Below are 14,102 nucleotides of genomic sequence, written 5' to 3' on the forward strand. Positions count from 1 at the left end.
TTTGTCCTCCTGGGAGATAAGCAGTTGCCAGGTATTTCTCCCATCTCCCCACTGAATACACATACACATTCGGGCAAACCAAACGTGCATGTGGGAGGGAGTAGGGAGCGATAGCTGTTAGCCAAACAATTGTTTAGCCAGCAACTATTGAATGTGCACGGCCGCCTTTAGAGAATAAGATATAGCTGTTTTTCCTGATTAAATCTGTTTTAGAGATAAAGAAATCCCAAAATTACAAGAAAGCAAAAAAAAAAAAAAAGTCTTAGCAGTTTGGCCATTGCCTGGTATAGTCAACCAAATAGCAGCCAGAATGGATTGTCTGAACTCTAAAGGCTGATTAGAAACAAATGTAATTTACAATGTTACTAGTTGTAAAATAAAATATTTACATAATCTAATCTACTAACAAACAGAGTTTAATTCCTGGAATACAAAACACTTAATTATCATTTATCTTGGTTTCGCTGTTTGATTTGTAGTTATTATTAAGATGCTGTATGACATTATTAGTACTCATTTGGTAGACAGGATTAACCTTCAACGTCAAAATGTTTGGGTTTAAAACAAATGCGTATACTTGACTGATTCTTGGCTTGATGGGTTTATTAACAAAGGATTAAACTTGGGATAAGGTAACTCTAAACAAAAATAAATGACCGAAGAATAAATGAAGAAAAAAAAGTAAATTTGTAATGGGATTTTTTGGGATACAGTATATCATAAAAATAAATGCTTCCTGCTGCTCACTTTTAAAACACAATTGTGGACATGAGCCACATATAAACCCCGGAGTGGATCGTGGGGAGTAAGCACCCACCCAGCTCTTTGCTTACTCCCAGTAAAAGCCATGCCCGAATTAGCTGTTACCAGCTATGATAGATAACAACAGTGTCTACTATCTATCTTAGTGGACACTCTAGTTTCTGGCTTCCACTCCAACAAGGCTGGGTACCTTGGTGGCACGTCTCAGGTGCACCACAGCAAAGCACAATATGTATCTCCTGTGGCAATGTGAATAGTGATGGGTGCAGTAAAGTCCTGGGGAAGCATGAAAAAGGGGTGTTTGCACCAAGAGCATGTCACCAAGGGGCACGGCCTTGGTGGAGTAAAGGCCCTAGATATAGGTGGTCACTAAGCTAGTTGGTGAACACCAAGCTACTTAGCTTAGCTGGCTCCAGTTAGTGCGGGGCAGGCTTTTACTGGGAACAGACAATGTGTTGGGTGGGTGCCTGTTCCCCATGCTCCAGTCCGGGATTTGGAATATGCCCATGTCCAGGGATGGTATTTAATCCTGTTGCTGGACTTGGGTGTGGCTCCCAGTCTGGGGAAGGAGAGTGTGCTTTCCAGAAACAGAGGCCTTTTGAGGCTCTGTGTATGTGGTCTCAGCCGGGCTAGGCTGAGGGACCACTAGGCTACGTGACAGTCTGGAATTTGGGGGACGCAGTGATGCCTGCGGCACAAGGGCCGCAAGGTCAGAGTCTGGAGGACTGCTGGACCACAATCCCCCAAAGGGACTTGCATTTGCTACAGCCTGGAGGCTGTTGGACTATTGGGCTGAGAAAGCCACATGTTATGACTCTGTTTGAACGGTCCTTTAGGTGAGTCAGGTTATTATATGTTTAGTTAGAGCCCAGCCAGGCAGGTGTTTATTTTGCATCATTTATGTTTGGTTTGCTGAGGTGCCAAATAAAGCGATGTTTGGACCTGAAACTTGGTGTCTGGCGACGATACTTGTGTGAATGACCCCCAGAGAAGAGCTAACCCCCCACACTCCTTAGTAGGTTTCTTGCACCATTCTCAGAGATACATACCATCCTTCATATATGAGGCCTGTCACTGCCTCACAATATATATATATATATATATATATATAGGAAAGTAATGGCGGCACTGGAGACAAGTAATATGGGTGCCAGGTCCAGGGATGTAGCTGCTTACCCCAGATGAACAATGACGAAAAAAAGGACAGCACTCCAGGTAAAAAAGCCAAATTGTGCCAAAAGTGTCAATATTTTGTGTAGCCACCATTTATATTCCAGCACTGCCATAACTCTCTTGGGCATGGAGTTCACTAGAGCTTCACAGGTTGCCACTGGAATACTCTTCCACTCCTCCATAATGACATCACAGAGCTCGTGGATGTTAGAGACTTTGTACTTCTGCACCTTCCGTTTTAGGATGCCCCACAGATTCTCAATAGGGTTTAGGTCTGAAGATATGCTTGGCCAGTCCATCACCTTTACCCTCAGTTTCTTTAGCAAGACAGTGATCATCTTGGAAGTGTGTTTGGGGTCGTTATCATGTTGGAATACCGCCCTGCAGCCCAGTTTCCAAAGGGATGTGATTATGCTCTGCTTCAGTATGTCACAGTACATGTTAGAATTCATGGTTCCCTCAATGAACTGTAGCTCCCTACAGCCAGCACCACTCATGAAGCCCCAAACAATGACACTCCCACCACCATGCTTGACTGTAGGCAAGACACACTTGTCTTTGTACTCCTCACCTGGTGGCCAGCACACGCGCTAGACACCATCTGAACCAAATACGTTTATCTTAGTTTCATCAGACCACAGGACATGGTTCCAGTAATCTAAGTCCTTAGTCTGCTTGTCTTCAGCAAACTGTTTGGGGGCTTTCTTGTGCATTATATTTAGAAGAGGCTTCCTTCTGTGGCGACAGTCACGCAGACCAATTTGATGCCGTATCATGCAGCGTATGGTCTGAGCACAGACAGGCTGACCCCCACCCCTTTAACCTCTACAGCACTGCTGGCAGCACTCATGTGCAGGGGTGCATTACCAATGAGGCAACGTGAGGCAAATGCCTCATGCAGCACCAGGTGTGGGCAAGAGGAGGGCAGCAGAAGGGGGATTATCTGTTTCTGCAGTATAGTATTGGGTAGCACAGTATGTGGCACTGTATAACCCTGTATGTTTTGTAGCGCTGTATGTAATGTTTTCAAAGTATGTCTTTAACAGTAGGGCTGGAGGAAAGGGGTTAGGTTAAGAAATTGGGATGGGGGTTGGGGCACCATTTCAGTTTTTGCATCAGGCAGCAGAAAGGCTAGGTGCACCCCTGCTCATACGTCTATTTTGAGAAGTGAACCTCTGGATATGATGCTGAGCACGTGCACTCAACGTCTATGGTAGACCACGGCGAGGAATGGAACCTGTCTTGGTAAACCACTATATGGTCTTTGCCAACGTGCTGTAGCTCAGTTTCTGGGTGGTGGCAATGTTCTTATAGCCTAGGCAATCTTTATGTACAGCAACAATTCATTTTTTCAGATCCTCAGAGAGTTCTTTGCCATGAGGTGCCATGCTGAACTTCCAGTGACCAGTATAAGAGAGTGTAAGAGCGTTAGCACCAAATTTAACACACCTGCTCCCCATTCACACCTGAGATCTTGTAACACTAATGAGTCACATAACACTGGGGAGGGAAAATGACTAATTGGGCACATAGGTATTTTGGTGCCCTAGGTAGCAGGCAAATTGCACCCCCTTCCCCCAACACACATCTCCAAATCAATTTACAGTGACCTTACTTTGTAATAAAGAGATAAAAACACATTTTAAAATTTGCAGTTATGGGGTAGCAAATGTAAATCTAGTGACTTACAGGTAAAAACTCCACTGATTTCAGTTGTTCACTTTTCCATCTGATCTAGATGCTTATGTGCAGACAACTTTAGTCAGGGGTGCTCAGCCCCCTCTGCCACATAACAAGACACCAATATTAATAAATGGCACATGATAGATGGGGGTCCTTTACAGATTTTACATTAGGGCCCAGCAGATTAGATTACACTTCTGACTTTGGCTCATTACTTCTGAAGTCCATTCCCACCCTCTATGGCAAAGAACCCCCCCATCTAGCTGCCCCTTTAACACCACCATCTTGTAGCTTCCGCCAATACTGTGACTGCTGCTGCCCCATGTACGTACTTTAGTTTTCTTTAAAACTGCTTGGAATGTTTTAAAATAATAAAAGTAGTTAAACTTTACTGATCCCACCACTAGCCTCCCAGTCACTAGCCACAGGGGTCACATATCCGAATGGAGGGGCACTTGGAAGTATAGAGACCAGCGAGGACACAAGAGAGTAGTAAAAGGAGAGCAGGCACCAGAAATGTATCACTACTTCAATCACATTGTAATCAGTTTTCAAAAATGAATTTTACATGACTTGACAAACCCTTTGTTAACCCCTATAATGCCCCCCAAAATGCCAGGGCACCACCTACAGATTATACTTACCCCACTCTCCGGCACCCGCGTCGCTCCAGATGCCCGCACAGCCACTGCTGCATCTCACCGTAGCACGGATCAAAACATTTATTAATGGGGCAGGGGGAGGGTGTGGTCAGCCAATAGCAGGCCGTGAGGGGAACAAGCTTCCCTAGCATCGAGGCCTTCTATTTTGATACAGCGGTGGCCATGCGGGCATCCCGAACAATGCAGGTGCCAGGGAGCAGGGTAGGTATAACCTGTATATGGTGCCTGGGCATTTTGGGGGGGTTTAGGGGGTTGGATCAGTCCCCAGATCTCACCCAAAATTTACAGACTTCCACACAGTGGAGTGCCTAGGGTGTTTGGTACCTGGGGTGGGTCCTTTCTCTAGCCCCCCCCCCCCCAATACTTTAAAAAAATCGTACCCCCTCACAGTAGTATTGCACTCATTGTACGACCTTTACAGTAGTTATGCCCTCTTTGTGCCCCTTTTACAGTTGTAATGCCCTCTTTGTGCCCCCTTCACAGTAATAATCCCTATTGTGCCCCCTTCACAGTAATAATCCCTATTGTGCCCCCTTCACAGTAATTATCCCCAATGTGCCCCCTTCATAGTAATAATCACCATTGTGCCTCCTTCATAGTAATAATCCCCATTGTGCCCCCTTCATAGTAATAATCACCATTGTGCCTCCTTCATAGTAATAATCACCATTGTGCCCCCTTCATAGTAATAATCCCCATTGTGCCCTCTTCATGGTAATAAACCCCATTGTGTCCCAAATTCTTACAGACCCCAAATCAGCCACAACATTTAAGCAGAACCCCAAATCATCCCTCAAGTTTATACAGATCAGCACACAAATTTATACAGACCCCAAATTTATACAGACCCTCAGATCAGACCCCACATTTATACAGATCAGCCCACAGCAGACCCCATATTAATACAGACCCCCCAAATCATACCACAAATGTATACAGACCCTAAGATCACACCCCAGATTTATAGATACCCCTGTTGCCCCTAAAACCTCCACCTCACTCCTCTGTTCATTAAATGCAGACCTCAGTCCAGAAAAAGATATATACTCATCCCTCTGCTCCTCCCCCAGGCACAACTGCTCTTGGTTTAGCACTGAGTTCTGGTGCCAATACTGCACTGTGTCCTGACATCACACAGCACCAGGTCATAGTGGGCACCTACGGTATGCGCAATAGGTCCTGGAGCTGTGCACTGCCAGGACATAGTGCAGCACTGGTGCCACAGTATCACCCCTCATATACTGAGCATCCCCATCCCCACAGATTCTGCCCTCATACACTGAGCACCCCCATCCCACCCCTTTGAAATTGCAACATGAAGAAGGACAATCTGTAAAAGGCTAAAATCTGCAGATGATCAAATCTTCAAGCACCTAGTGCCAATCTGTGGCATGCAGAAGAAGCATACAAGCCAGACTGAAAGCAAAGATTTTTAGGGACATGAAACCTTAAAAATTGTTTTTAAGTCAAGCGGGATGATTGTGCAATGCTTTCTGTTTGTCGACGAGCCATTATCTTCACTTATCATTTTACACATGCATGCTTTGCCTTTTCATTATGTGTGTCCCTTCTCTCTTCCCCTAGCTTCTGCTCTCTCTCTTGTCTCCTCCCCTCTTCTTCATTCTGGCTTCACCCCTCATCTCAGCTACTTGTTCCTGTTAGCTGCTCACAGCATGATTTTTTGACCTATCCATCTGTTCATCGGTGTATGATCTGCACAGTTTGGAATAAACTTCTTCACGATCTACAACAGTGGCGTAACTACCGGGGAAGCAGCTGCTTTGGGGCCCGGGCTGCCAAGGGGGCCCGGCGCCCCAGCAGCGTGTGTGACAGTTTATTTTCAAGTTAGTTAAATATCGTGTTCAGGGCCCCTTCACAGCAGCCGCTAGTGTGATCTAATTTTACTGTCTGCTAAAGTCTCCTGGTCTGGGATTCGAACCCACAACCTCCAATCTATCAGTGAATCAGCCATAAAGGCTGCATTACAACTGACTGGGAAAAAATAAATAAATAAATAAATAAATAAATAAATACATCTATACACATGACAGCTGCCCAAACACACCTAGCACTGCTATATCTGTATATGACAGCTGTCCCTGCACACTCAGCTCTGCTATATCTCTATATATGACAGCTGCCCCAGCAAACCCAGCTCTACTACATCTATACACATGACTGCTGCCAAAACACAGCCAGCTCTGCTACATCTATACACATGACAGCTGCCAAAACACAGCCAGCTCTGCTACATCTATACACATGACAGCTGCCAAAACACAGCCAGCTCTGCTACATCTATACACATGACAGCTGCCCCCAACACACCAGGCACTGCTATATCTCTATATGACAGCTGTCCCAGCACACTCAGCTCTGCTATATCTCTATATATGACAGCTGCCCCAGCAAACCCAGCTCTACTACATCTATACACATGACAGATGCCTAAACACACCCAGCTCTGCTACATCTATACACATGACAGCTGCACCAGCACACTCAGCTCTGCTATATCTCTATATATGACAGCTGCCCCAGCAAACCCAGCTCTACTACATCTATACATGACAGATGCCCAAACACACCCAGCTCTGCTACATCTATACACATGACAGCTGCACCAGCACACTCAGCACTACTATATCTCTATATATGACAACTGCCCCAGCAAACCCAGCTCTACTACATCTATACACATGACAGCTGCCGAAACACAGCCAGCTCTGCTACATCTATACACATGACAGCTGCCCCAGCACACTCAGCTCTGCTATATCTCTATATATCTATCTACTGCATAGCAATACTTAGAGATATATAGATGTAGCAGGGCTGGTTGTGCTGGAGCAGCTATCATATATAGAGATATAGCAGGGCTGAGTGTGCTGGGACAGCTGTCATATAGAGATATAGCAGTGCTGGGTGTGTTTGGGCAGCTGTCATATGCATAGATGTAGCAGAGCTGGGTTTGCTGGGGCAGCTATCATATATAGAGATATAGCAGAGCTGAGTGTGCTGGAACAGCTGTCATATAGAGATATATCTGAGATACTGCTATATCTGTATATGACAGCTGTCTCAGCACATTCATCTCTGCTACATCTCTATATATGAGCTGCTGCCATGTGTATAGATGTACACTTAGCCAGCTATAACAGTAGAAGTCTCATATTTTTTCAGTCAGCATCAAGGCAGCTCGTATGGTCTAGTGGTCAGCTGCTCTGCCTCTGAAGCAGAAGGTCGTGGGTTTGAATCCCAGCAGACTCTTTTCTGAAATACAAGCACTGAGTCCATATAAGGACATACAAGGCGGGACACAGGAAGAGGCTGCATCGCATCGCTGACATGGAGGTAAGTAGAAGTGTTTATTATTTTTTTTTAATACCCGACTGTTACTGCCATGGGGGAGCGGAAGGCACCTGATACTGGCACATGGGGGAAGGGGGGTTGGCACCTGATACTGGCACCTGGGGGGGGAGGGGGGTTGGCACCTGATACTGGCACATGGGGGGGGGAAGAGGCACCTGATACTGGCACATGGGGGGGGAGTGGGGTTGGCACCTGATACTGGCATGGGGGGGGGAGGGAGGGAGAGAGGCACCTGATACTGGCATTGGGGGGGGGGGAGGGAGAGGGGCACTTGATACTGGCACTTTTTTTGTGGTGGTGGGGGGGGGGAAGATGGCACTATGATACTGGGACATAGAGGGGGGGGGAGGCACCTAAAACTGGCACCTGGAGGGGAGAGGGGGGGTTGGCACTTGATACTGGCACATGGGGGGGGGAGGCACCTGATACTGGCACATGGGGAGGGGGGAGGGAGAGAGGCACTTGATATTGGCACTTTTTAGTGGGGGGGGGGGAGATGGCACTATGATACTGGGACATGGGGGGGAGGAGAGAGGCACTTGATACTGGCATGTGGGGGGGGTTGGCACTATGATACTGGCACATGGGGGGGAGAGGCACTTAATACTGGCACTTTTTTGCGGGGGAGATGGCACTATGATACTGGCACATGGGGGGAAGAGAGAGGCACTTGCTACTGGCACATGGGGGGTGGGAAGGAGAGAGGCACTTGATACTGGCACATGGGGGGAGATGGCACTATGATACTGGGACATGTGGGGGGGGGGAGAGGCACTTGATACTGGCACATGATGGGGGGCACTTACTGGCACATTATTGGGGGGCATTATGGGGGACACTAGGCCGGCAGCCTATCAGAGGCCGGACACTGAGGGGATCTACTGGGGCACTATATATGGGGCATTTTATACTGGTACATTTTGGGGGGCACTAGCAGGAAGGGGGGAGAGGAGCACTATGGGGGAATTTACTGGGGGCACTATATAGGGGTATTTTATACTGGCACATTATGGGGGCACTATGGGGACATTAGCTCAACTGGGGGCATTACAAGGGGGTATTTTTTGCACTGTCACATTATAAGGAGAATTATTACTACTGGGGGGGGGGGCATTATGGTGGGTTTTATTACTGCCCCATGGTATGACCCCCTAGTAGCAGCACCAGCCTCTCCCTGCTCTGCTATCCCTCTGCCCCTTCTCCAAATCCTTATTATAAAATCTTTCTCATTAGGATAAAACACAACATCAGCTCCGCCGAGCCCCCGGCCAAAGTGTGGAAGTGGCGTCCGAGATCCCCAAGGGCCAAGCCAAGTAACTGTAAGTGTTCATGTGGAGTATGTTTATGTTATGCACATATAGCCTACACTGTGCCCCACAATATACAGTATACCGCTACACTGTGCTCCACAATATACAGTATACCTCTATACTGTGCCCCACAATGTACAGTATACCTCTACACTGTGCCCCACAATATACATTATACCTCTACACTGTGCCTCACAATATACAGTATACTGCTACACTGTGCCCCACAATATACAGTATACCGTTACACTGTGCTCCACAATATACAGTATACCTCTATACTGTGCCCCACAATGTACAGTATACCTCTATACTGTGCCCCACAATGTACAGTATACCTCTATACTGTGCCCCACAATGTACAGTATACCTCTATACTGTGCCCCACAATATACATTATACCTCTACACTGTGCCTCACAATATACAGTATACTGCTACACTGTGCCCCACAATATACAGTATACCTCTACACTGTGCCTCACAATATACAGTATACTGCTACTGTGCCACACAATATACAGTATACTGCTACACTGTGCCCCACAATATACAGTACACCTCTACACCGTGCCCCACAATATACAGTATACCTCTACACTGTGCCGCACAATATACAGTATACTGCTACTGTGCCACACAATATACAGTATACCTCTACACTGTGCCCCACAATATACAGTATACCGCTACACTGTGCCACACAATATACAGTATACCTCTACACTGTGCCTCACAATATACCGCTACACTGTGCCACACAATATACAGTATACCGCTACACTGTGCCTCACAATATACCTCAACACTGTGCCACACAATATACAGTATACCGCTACACTGTGCCTCACAATATACCTCTACACTGTGCCACACAATATACAGTATACCGCTACACTGTGCCACACAATATACAGTATACCTCTATACTGTGCCACACAATATACAGTATACCGCTACACTGTGCCAAAGGAGTGGGGTTTACACAGGAGGAGGGAGGTGCGAAGCGCGCTGAGGGGGGCCCTTACAAATATTTGCTGTGGGGCCCAGTCACTTCTAGTTACGCCCCTGATCTACAAGGTGTCGTTTGGATCGAGTCACTGTCAGCCGATTCACCTAAGATTATGGTTATCGCCATCTCAGCACAACTGTAAGTTCAGAGATCACATTGTAATGCTAAGAATGGAGAGGCAGAACAGTAAAAATATCAGTGAAGGGATCTTACAAGATCTGCAAAATATCTTTCAAGGGATCCTTGCTAGCTATGCATGTATAGTGAGATGTATATGGACACTGGAATATAGCAGAATATATATATACAAGCCTGTATACTACAGCCAGAAAGTAAATCTCAGCATAAGATTCATCAGTTTTCTGCACAGATTATTGAAGAAACTGTTCATGCAACTGTTATATAATCAGCTCCTAGACTGTATTGTCACATGCATTCTGCCTGCAAGTCAATCTAAGCTCTGCGTGCAATAAAAACTAACTTTGCAGCAGCCATTGCTAAACTTCTCTCTGACTCCCCCCCCCCACTGGTTGCCTAGGAAACCCTCTCCCAGAGCGGGAAGATTGATACATTTCTATGCAAACAAATACCTTGTGATTTAACCCTCTGCTTGCCATCACAATGCACCAGCAAGGCAATGTACAATCTGAGGAACCTAATACAGAGAAAGAACCTGAACTTCCAACAGATCAGGAGTCAGATCCCCAAGGCCACATAAAACAAAAACGTTTAGTGAAGCCAACCTGGAAAGTCCAAGAGAACTATGAGGCTGACCAAGAAGAGCTGCTGCAGAACATCAGCCACTCATGGTCTAAAACTATTGAATGCATGTCAGCTCTGTCTCAACCAAATCATAAGGTATTGCACCTAGAGGGCGCTGTTAAGCAGTTGAATGCTGCCTTTGAGAACTACCAAAGACTGTCTGCTAAATATGCTGATCTCTTAAAGCGGTACAACACAGAAAATTCCTTAAAAGAATTACAGGAATTGAATGAGCTCAATCTTGAAAGAGACGATCTAGTAATACAAACAAGGACAAAAACAGATGTAAAAATAGCACATCTCCATGAATCTAGATCTCATCTCTCCACAACTTCTAAGCGCTCCACACGATCTTCCAAATTCTTAAGATCAACATCTTCTACTCTCAGCCAGCGACTAGAGTTGAGCGGACACCTGGATGTTTGGGTTCGAGAAGTTCGGCCGAACTTCCCGAAAATGTTCGGGTTCGGGATCCGAACCCGATCCGAACTTCGTCCCGAACCCGAACCCCATTGAAGTCAATGGGGACCCGAACTTTTCGGCACTAAAAAGGCTGTAAAACAGCCCAGGAAAGAGCTAGAGGGCTGCAAAAGGCAGCACCATGTAGGTAAATCCCCTGCAAACAAATGTGGATAGGGAAATGAATTAAAATAAAAATTAAATAAATAAAAATTAACCAAAATCAATTGGAGAGAGGTTCCATAGCAGAGAATCTGGCTTCCCGTCACCCACCACTGGAACAGTCCATTCTCAGATATTTAGGCCCCGGCACCCAGGCAGAGGAGAGAGGTCCCGTAACAGAGAATCTGTCTTCATGTCAGCAGAGAATCAGTCTGCATGTCATAGCAGAGAATCAGGCTTCACGTCAGCCACCACTGGAACAGTCCATTCTCAGATATTTAGGCCCCGGCACCCAAGCAGAGGAGAGAGGTCCCGTAACAGAGAATCTGTCTTCATGTCAGCAGAGAATCAGTCTGCATGTCATAGCAGAGAATCAGGCTTCACGTCACCCACCACTGCAACAGTCCATTTTCATAAATTTAGGCCCAGCACCCAGGCAGAGGAGAGAGGTCCCGTAACAGACAATCTGGCTTCATGTCAGCAGAGAATCAGTCTTCATATCATAGCAGAGAATCAGGCTTCACGTCAGCCACCAATGCAACAGTCCATTGTCAGATATTTAGGCCCAGCACCCAGGCAGAGGAGAGAGGTCCCATAACAGCCAATCTGGCTTCATGTCAGCAGAGAATCAGTCTTCAAATCATAGCAGAGAATCAGGCTTCACGTCACCCACCACTGCAACAGTCCATTTTCATAAATTTAGGCCCAGCACCCAGGCAGTGGAGAGAGGTCCCGTAACAGACAATCTGGCTTCATGTCGGCAGAGAATCAGTCTTCATATCATAGCAGAGAATTAGGCTTCACGTCAGCCACCAATGCAACAGTCCATTGTCAGATATTTAGGCCCAGCACCCAGGCAGAGGAGAGAGGTCCCATAACAGACAATCTGGCTTCATGTCAGCAGAGAATCAGTCTTCAAATCATAGCAGAGACTCAGGCTTCACGTCACCCACCACTGCAACAGTCCATTTTCATAAATTTAGGCCCAGCACCCAGGCAGAGGAGAGAGGTCCCGTAACAGACAATCTGGCTTCATGTCGGCAGAGAATCAGTCTGCATGTCCTAGCAGAGAATCAGGCTTCACGTCAGCCACCACTGCAACAGTCCATTTTCATAAATTTAGGCCAAGCACCCAGGCAGAGGAGAGAGGTTCCGTAACACAGAATCTGGCTTCATGTCAGCAGAGAATCAGTCTTCATATCATAGCAGAGAATCAGGCTTCACGTCACCCACCACTGCAACAGTCCATTTTCATAAATTTAGGCCCAGCACCCAGGCAGAGGAGAGAGGTCCCGTAACAGACAATCTGGATTCATGTCAGCAGAGAATCAGTCTTCATATCATAGCAGAGAATCAGGCTTCACGTCAGCCACCAATGCAACAGTCCATTGTCAGATATTTAGGCCCAGCACCCAGGCAGAGGAGAGAGGTCCCATAACAGACAATCTGGCTTCATGTCAGCAGAGAATCAGTCTTCAAATCATAGCAGAGAATCAGGCTTCACGTCACCCACCACTGCAACAGTCCATTTTCATAAATTTAGGCCCAGCACCCAGGCAGAGGAGAGAGGTCCCGTAACAGACAATCTGGCTTCATGTCGGCAGAGAATCAGTCTGCATGTCCTAGCAGAGAATCGGGCTTCACGTCAGCCACCACTGCAACAGTCCATTGTCAGATATTTAGGCCCAGCACCCAGGCAGAGGAGAGAGGTCCCGTAACAGACAATCTGGCTTCATGTCAGCAGAGAATAAGTCTTCATGTCATAGCAGAGAATCAGGCTTCACGTCACCCACCACTGTAACATTCCATTTTCATAAATTTAGTCCCAGCACCCAGGCAGAGGAGAGAGGTCCCGTAACAGACAATCTGGCTTCATGTCAGCAGAGAATCAGTCTTCATATCATAGCAGAGAATCAGGCTTCACGTCACCCACCACTGTAAAAGTCCATTTTCATAAATTTAGGCCCAGCACCCAGGCAGAGGAGAGAGGTCCCGTAACAGACAATCTGGCTTCATGTCAGCAGAGAATCAGTCTTCATATCATAGCAGAGAATCAGGCTTCACGTCAGCCACCAATGCAACAGTCCATTGTCAGATATTTAGGCCCAGCACCCAGGCAGAGGAGAGAGGTCCCATAACAGACAATCTGGCTTCATGTCAGCAGAGAATCAGTCTTCATATCATAGCAGAGAATCAGGCTTCACGTCAGCCACCAATGCAACAGTCCATTGTCAGATATTTAGGCCCAGCACCCAGGCAGAGGAGAGAGGTCCCGTAACAGACAATCTGGCTTCATGTCAGCAGAGAATCAGTCTTCATATCATAGCAGAGAATCAGGCTTCACGTCAGCCACCACTGCAACAGTCCATTGTCAGATATTTAGGCCCAGCACCCAGGCAGAGGAGAGAGGTCCCGTAACAGAGGATCTGGCTTCATGTCAGCAGAGAATTAGTCTGCATGTCATAGCAGAAAATCAGGCTTCACGTCAGCCACCACTGCAACAGTCCATTGTCAGAAATTTAGGCCCAGCACCCAGGCAGAGGAGAGAGGTCCCGTAACAGAGGATCTGGCTTCATGTCAGCAGAGAATCAGTCTGCATGTCATAGCAGAGAATCAGGCTTCACGTCAGCTACCAGTGCAACAGTCCATTGGCATATATTTAGGCCCAGCACCCAGGCAGAGGAGAGAGGTCCCGTAACAGAGGATCTGGCTTCATGTCAGCAGAGAATTAGTCTGCATGTCATAG

The sequence above is a fragment of the Bufo gargarizans genome, chromosome 3 (genome assembly GCF_014858855.1).
Source record: "Bufo gargarizans isolate SCDJY-AF-19 chromosome 3, ASM1485885v1, whole genome shotgun sequence".
NCBI classification, from domain to species: Eukaryota; Metazoa; Chordata; class Amphibia; order Anura; family Bufonidae; genus Bufo; species Bufo gargarizans.